At 31.8% G+C, this 8392-nt stretch overlaps 1 long non-coding RNA gene across 1 annotated transcript; it reads right to left on the reverse strand.

Annotated features, from left to right (window-relative positions):
* Window positions 1-834: 834 nt before the first annotated feature.
* LOC124891418 lies at window positions 835-1487 on the reverse strand. The gene is made up of 2 exons (XR_007049687.1): window positions 1348-1487; window positions 835-866 (listed from the first exon to the last, which is right to left on the reverse strand). It is a non-coding gene; the product is annotated as an uncharacterized LOC124891418 (long non-coding RNA).
* Window positions 1488-8392: the final 6905 nt, after the last annotated feature.

The following is an 8392-nucleotide window of genomic DNA, read 5'->3' on the forward strand; positions in this document are numbered from 1 at the left end:
GAAATGGTAGAAATAAGATTAACAGAAAACCTTATAAAAACGAATTTAATTGAATATTTTAAAACAAAAGATATAGAATATTTAGAATATCTTAAAAATAATATAGAAGACTTACAAAAACTAAGAGAAAAAGCTAAAAAAATATTATAACAAAGCATTTAATCAACTACTATTTAATCACCCCTCAAAATATGAATATCAGTAAAATTGAATATATTAATAAAATATATGAAAATAAAAAATACAAGAACGAAGAAAAAAAGTTAATGAATATCACTACAAAGCATTTAACAATTACATAAATTAATGGATATATCTTACGAAAAGAATAAATCATTAAAAGAAATCAAAACCTAACTATATAGTTTATACCAAGAATACAAAACACAACTATGTATGTGGTGTATATGATATGTTGTGTGTGTATGAGTGTCCCTATGTAAATTATGCAGGGCCCGTATATGAGGTGTGAGGTTAGGGGGTACGTGGGGCATATGGGGGAGTGGTGAGGTGTTGGTAGGGGTAGGGTGGTTAGGATAAGATGTAAAGGATAAAGTTTGTTAGAGAATTTGTTATTTTTGTTTTTTTCTATGAGGGATAATTAATGGTTGGGGGTACACGACAGAATAAGGTAAATAGGTGAAAAATGATATCGGGGCGGGACGAAATTAGGTGTCTACAAACTTCGTTAGGAGTATTCTCAAATGCACATATCTTAGTGCATAGACGCAATCTTCGGAGTTTGATACAATGACCATCTTCAAATTTATCCTTCTCGATACAAACTTTTCTACATGAAGAGTCAACCCAACATAATCCTTCGAAAAATTTGCGTTTTATTTTGCAAATGTTCTGACCTTGCACCTCTACAATAATTCATAAGTTGTTACAAATGTTAGAAAAGAAAGATACGTAATCGAACCAAATATATACAAACAATTTTAAAGTGTGAATCAACTCACTGTTCCCAAAGAAGTATTAATTGCTTCTAATAATACATATACAAATTTCATCAAGATTAATTAGCCACTAGACTATAAGTTCATTAAAGAGAAGACCACATTTGAAAATGTATGTAGTGATTTATCAAATAAATAAATTGTTTGAAAGAATCAACAAAAATTGTTAATGCTAACCCTATTTTAAGTCTTTTATGTCTTTTTAAATAGTTCGTTGTCTATTTTGTTACATGTTTTTATTGTGATTTCATAATAGAACAAGAAATAAAGTAATTAAAGTAATAAACTGGTGTAATTAAATGTGTACAACAGGAAATAAAGTAATAAAAAATTAGAGTAATATTAAAAATTATATTTTTTGAGATTTTAGAAAAAGATCAAGACAAACCGTGGGCAACAAAGAGTGTCATTGCCAAGGCAAGAAATGCCATGAAGTAAATGGAACGAGCCATAGTCTCTTTGAATGACTAAAAAAGATTGCAAATATTTTTTAATAATAAGAAAGATTGCAATTTTGAGTTGTGAATGAGCACTAGCATGATGGAGATATTTATAGACAATCAAAATGTGAAGCATTGGTGGTTGGGAAATTTAAATGCTTGTAGAATAGAAACACAAAAAACATGTTCCCCTTCATTTTTTTTTTCAAACTAGGGTTTGGGATACAAGGCGAAAATCAAACTTGCCCATTATTAAGGAGAAAGTCCAAGTAGTTAATCAACCGAGGTACAAAGATTATTCAAAAAAGAGATATACATTCCTCAAGGTCATCAAGTTTTATTTTTCTTTTTGATTTCATTCGATATCTGGTAATTGTTCTAGGGATCAACTAGTGTAGACTACTTCCTTTGCTAAATCTTATATTTGAAAAAAAAAAAAAAGCAATATCTTTTACTAAAACAAAACAAAAAAGTTTAAAAATGAAAAAAAGTAAACAAGAACCGTTTTTGCTCTAAAATAGAAATATGTAGATTTCTTAGAATCTTTTTTTAGAAAAACATATAACTTACACTTATTAAATGTCGCTATTTGTTAGTTACTTTAATTTGGCGATTGTTATAATTTAGCTTGAGACCGAATTCATAAATCTCAAATTTTGGCGCCGCCTCTGACTGAAGATCTGATCATTTGAAGTTATTAAGTCATTGTGACTCAAGTTCTTTCCTTAAACATTGTCAACATGTTCATACAATTTCTTAAATGGTTGACTAATGTATTATATACCTTAATAATTTTCCAAATACCATTAATTATATACACTCAAACTTAGATATGTTCTTCAATATATATAGCCAAGAAATTAAATTAGTTTGATTATTTACCATTTAGCTTAATTGAATGCAAATGGGGCGAGGGAATTGCTTCTTACTATAATTTTCTCACTTGATGTTCGAAATTAAACTTTTGATTAATAAAGAAGGCTTCGTTCTATCTCATCATAATTTTTAAATGGCCCAATAATGATTGATGCAATGCTATCAATTCGATTTAATTTAGTCTTGCAAATTAATATAATTTTTTAATTTTTTTTTAACAACCTTATCTGTTGTAGTTAATGTCAACCCTGCTTCATTCTTGAGTATGCATATGCTCCTACATATACAACCTTATTTATTGTCAAATGACTAGAATCACGTGTTAATGATCCTAAACATACAACCTATTAATGATCCAATAAAAAACAAAAATTCTTATAGCCCTAGTTACCTACTCTATAATTTGTGAAAAATTGTAGGAATAGAAAAAATAAGAGCATCATTCGTAAGATAATAATTGTTAATTTTAACGCTAATAGATTAGATGACAAAGAAAAAATTATACAAACGACTTCATGATACTACGTATAATCTACATATAACAATATTAATACAAAAGATATTCTAAAGCTATTGAGAGAATAAATCTCCTCTCGAGTAAAACTCTCTAAAACAATACATTAAGGATATTATTGTGTCGTATGTGAGGAGAAATAATTTTTTAATTATACAAGTTTTTTCTTCTCAAAAAAATAGATATGGACAATTTTTTTCTACCAAATAAATATTTTTCATCAAAAAAAGTAGTGGACATTTTTGAAATAAATCACAATTATATATGATGTAGAGTCCAAAATAAGGCACAACATAACAAGGCACAACCCATAACAAAATCTTGTTGTACACCTAACATATATGTTATAAGAATTTACTTTAAGATATGACAAAAGTCATCAGATGAACATAAATAAATACATAATATATTTTAAAGTGTTAAAGATCATAAAGATAATGATATTATAAATATTAATAATGATCATGTAGATATTGATTGATGTAAGAGATAGATCAATTGTACAAGCTTACTAAGAGCATTCTACTATAGCTATTTTGTAGGACAAAATATTTGCATAAATAGATAGGCTTATGTGCTGCAAAATATATATTAATCAACTGAGTTTTAATTTCTCCACACATTGTGTATTTTCCCATAAAGAAGCTTATACTTACTATTGAGAAAAATGGTTGTTCCTCTCGCTCTCTTTCTCTGAGTCTAAGCTTTTTATTTTTCTTTTAATCTATTCCTAATTTTTACTTTTAATATTTCTGCATTTTCAATTGGGTTTGTCATAACCCGACTCATTCCTTCTTCGTGATCGAGACCAAGCCCCATGATTGGATGCTAAAGGGTTTTTTTCTCTGCGATCACGATAGTGGTGTGGAGAACGCGAAGAAGGGGCCAACTGCACCACTTGACTACAACAACAGTTGAAACATCCCAAGCCAAAATGTATGAACTATGCTACTAAATCAAATTTGACATGCCAAAATCAACGAAACAGTCAGAAATTTCAATGCAGGTGTTATTAGTGGAAGTTGATCAAAGTCAACTCTAGGCCTTAGTTTCCAACATCTTATTTAAAATCTCAAAATTATATTGAAAGCCTTGGAGCAAGCATTCTACTTACCCAAAATTGATGTTCAAGATCTGATTAAGCTGGCCAATTTCCATACAATGCTCAGATTTCCGAGTGTTGACCAACGTCAATAGTAGCAACTCCAAAATCATTCAAAAAAAAAAAAACTTCAAATGCAATAAAACACCTCTGAAATTGTGTTATCCATTCTGACAAATTACAAACATCAAGATATAATTATAAAGAGAAATAAAATGATCAAAACACACGAAAAAAAATTAAAAATATTTTTTTAATATCATCCACACTTTCTTCATAATATCCAAATATGGTCCCAAATGTGTACCCTTATTTGTTGCTAACTGACAAAATCACATGCAAGTAGTACTTGAATTAAAATTTTTTTAGTACATCAAATAATGGTTTTAACAATTACAATAAAAAAAAAAGGAGAAGATGAAGAAAGGAGGAGGATATATAACCATGATTATAAGAGTTTATCCGATATTTGTTTTATTTTAAATTTTTTTATTCGATGTCTGATATTTAATTTAGGACTATTTTTGTAGACGATGTTCTCAACAGAGTATTTTTATTTTCAAAGGCTTAAACCCAATTTTTTAATTAAAGATGGAGGTTTCCAATCATTTACAACAACTTATGTTGGTGAGCCTTTGCACCCTTTGTTTCACCTTATTTAACATTCCAATCATTTATAACAACTTATGTTGGTGAGCCTTTGCACCCTTCGTTTCACCTTATTTAACATTATTTTACCTGGTAGAAAATTTAGAATTTGTTAGACCATGTGATATGAAATTATGATTTAATTAGAAATCAAGAATTTTGAAACTTACGATTTTATATATTCTCTCGATTTCATATTTGGTTTTACCTGTTGAATTGACACCCTCTTAAGAAAACTATAACTAGGGATGTTTGGAATTTTAAATTTGACTATGGCTATTGTTACGTAGTTGTATAAAACTAAGGATACTATGAAAAAAAAGTACTAAACTAAATGGACAAGTAAATTAAATCTCTATTTTTTAGTACAAAAATTAAGTAAAATAAAACGTAGTAATTATATCATAACATATATTCTGCTGCATAATTTTTGAAACTTATAATCTTAAATATGTCGTAGCAATGAATGGCGACCAAATTATTATGAGAATTGCTTGACGTTTGGGCATGTCACAGCAAATTGTAGATTTTAGAATGAGTCAGAGGTAGAAGAGAAGGATGAATTCAAAGAAGTGCAAAGAAAAAGGAGGAGGAACAGAAGAAGAAAAAGGCCCCAGAAGACACAATAGATGCAGAAAGATGAAGCCCAAAAGAAGGATAAACCTATAGACCCCCCTGTGTCTGATCCAAAAGGCGCTTACATGGATAAGATGGTTGTGCAAAATTCAGGACATATACAACAAGGTGAATATGTTAATACTGACCATGCCAGTACTAGCAATAGTGATACAAACTCTTTTGGCCCTCTCATGCATTGCACTGATGATGGAGGACCTCCGGATAGGCCTGGAGATGCCCCAAACATATGATTTTCTCAACATAGAACATCAGGGGTTTAAATCAACCCTTGAAACAGAAGGAGATTAGTCTCTTTCTGAAAAGGTCCAAAATAGATATGTTTGGGTGTTTGGAAACTAGATATGTTACCTCCATCTATGATAACTCAGGCAACAAAGTTACTAACCCTGATCTTATTGAGTTCTTTACTGGGCTAATGGGTGATTCTACCCCTGAGCTGCCTTGCCCGAATTCTGAGGTTATCAAGTAAGGGCCCTTCTTCTCACACTCTCAGAAGCTTGAACTCATACAAGAAGTAACAGACCAGGAAATCTTAAGTGTAATGAAAAGTATGCCATCAGAGAAATCTCCTGGGGTTGATGGTTTTCCTGTGGAATTCTACAGAAGTCAATGGACTATTATCAAAGATGATGTCTTCCTTGTTGTGAAAGTGTTTTTCAGATCTGGTAAGCTTCTAAGAGAATTTAGTTGCACTACAGTTACTTTCATCCCCAAATGTTTCAACCTTTCCATGGTAAAAGATTTCAGACCAATAGCCTGCTGTACCACTTTCTATAAGTTGCTTACCAAAACCCTGACTAATAGGATAAAAAAGGTTATTGATACACTCATAGAGCCATCACAATCAGCATTCATAGAGTGTAGAAGCATCATAGACAATATCTTATTTAGCCATGAGTTATTCAAATTGTACTTAAGGAAAGGATTATCCCCAAGATGTGTACTGAAAGTTGATCTCAGGAAAGCATATGACTTCATAGAATGGTTTTCCCTTAAGAGTAGTTTAGCTGAGTTGGGGTCCCCATTGAATTTTATCAACTGGATTATGGAATGTGTTTGCTCTGTTTCTTATTCACTAATCTTGAATGGGGGGCTTACAAAACTTTTCCAAGGAAAAAGAGGGATAAAACAAGGTGATCCTATGTCACCTTATTTGTTTGTTATAGCTATGGAATATCTGAATAGGGAATTGAAATGCCTAGACTAGAAGAAAGGGTTTCAATACCACCCTAGGTGCAAACAACTTGATATAAAGCACATATGTTTTGCATTTGACCTTCTTCTGTTTTGTAAAGATAATATTAACTCTGTAACAATACTCCATTAAGATTTCCTAAAATTCTCAAAAGCCACAAGGTTACAAGCCAATATTGACAAGAGCTCAATCTATTTTTCTGGAACCAAACCTCAGGTCAAGCAGAACATCTTGAAATTTTTGGGCTATACTGAAGGTGAATTGCCCTTTAAATATCTAGGGGTGCCATTTTCCTTAAAAAAGCTTACAATCGACCAGTGCCAACCACTTTTGGATAGAATAGTGGAAAAAAATAAAATGCTGGAGTGCTAAATTACTATCATATGCTGGTAGATTACAACTGATTAAATCGGTTATCTTTGGCATACAAACTTATTGGGCTCAGATCTTCCTACTGCCTAAAAGAATCATTAAGGTAATCACAGGCCTCTGTAGAGTGTTTTTGTGGACAAGATCCATTCTGACTTCAAAGAAGGAACTTTTTGCTTGGGAAAAAATTTGTCTTCCAGAATCAGCAGATGGTTTAAATGTTTCGAATATATATCTCTGGAATAAAGCTACTATCATAAAACAACTTTTGGGTATTATCTGAAAAGAAGGATGGTTTATGGATAAAATAGGTGCATACCTATTATTTGAAGGCTGAAAATGTTGAATCCTGTAACGGTCCAAAAAATGCCTCAGGGGCAATTAGGAAAATTATCAAGGCACAGAAGTATGTTATGGAGGCCCCAGGACTACAAAGGGACTTGGAGGTTAGATTAAGAGCATGTGTCACAGGAGAGTCATTCACAATAAAGAAGATGTACAATGCTTTAACTCCCCAGCTCCCCAAAGTTCCGTGGGAAAGTATTATATTATAGCATTCAGTACACCCCAGACATTGCTTCATTCTTTGGTTAGCTTTGCTGAACAGACTTTCTACAATTGAGAGACTAAAAAAGTTTGGAATTTAAGTGCCAAAAATATGTGTGTTGTGTGGAACTGCTGATGAAAGACATGGCCATCTATTTCTTGATTGCAGTATCACCAAACACTTATGGAGGAGGTTGCTGAATTGGCTAGGTATACAGAAAAATATAGGTAGTTGGAATCAAGAGACAGAGTGGGTATCCAGACAAGCTAAAGGAAAGTCTACACAAGGTGTTATCTTATTTAGTGTATTTGCAATGATGGTCAACATCATATGGAGAAGAAGAAATAGCATCAGATTATAGAAGGGCAAATATGAAGAGGAAAAGGTCTGCAGTGAGATAGCAATCCACATTCATATACAAAGTCAAAGGCATCGAAGATGGGAAATGATACTCCAACAAGCTGTTGCAACACCATGAAGCTAGATTGATGATTTCTTACTACTTTTGATTTGAAAATGTAATATGAGGCTTTATGATTATCAATACTACTGAGTAGCGTCCCTGCATGTTAGGAAGGGCAAAGCTAGTACAGGCTTTTAGTCAAAAATGAGAAAATAGGGAGTCAGGCCCTGTTTTGGTTTGTAAACCCATATTTTGGTGAAATAAAATGTTTTATTTACCACAAAAAAATATGTCATAGCATTTGAATAGCTATAAAACTGCCATCTTAAGGGAATACAAAAATGTATCTTTTTTCTAAATAAATTAAATTTTTAAGATCATTCAAATGGTCCTAACTTATTAATGTCATCCCCTAAATATCTGCCAAATGGACCTACATGTACAACCTAATATATGTGTCCAAATGGCAAAGTCACAGGAGAAAATTGAAGGAAAGGTGTCTTTTAAGTCTTGAATGAAGGATTGGTGACATTGACCAACAGATAGGGTCAAACATCATTAGGAAACTTGATTAAGTTAATTGTGAACTTGATTAATATTTTCAAAACTTTCTAATCTTTTTAAAAATACAAATCAACCTAACCCACACCCCTCTTCAATCCAAATCAACCACTCTCCTCTCTCTCGACAACTTCTCTCA

Source organism: Capsicum annuum, unplaced genomic scaffold, assembly GCF_002878395.1.
Source record: "Capsicum annuum cultivar UCD-10X-F1 unplaced genomic scaffold, UCD10Xv1.1 ctg35043, whole genome shotgun sequence".
NCBI classification, from domain to species: Eukaryota; Viridiplantae; Streptophyta; class Magnoliopsida; order Solanales; family Solanaceae; genus Capsicum; species Capsicum annuum.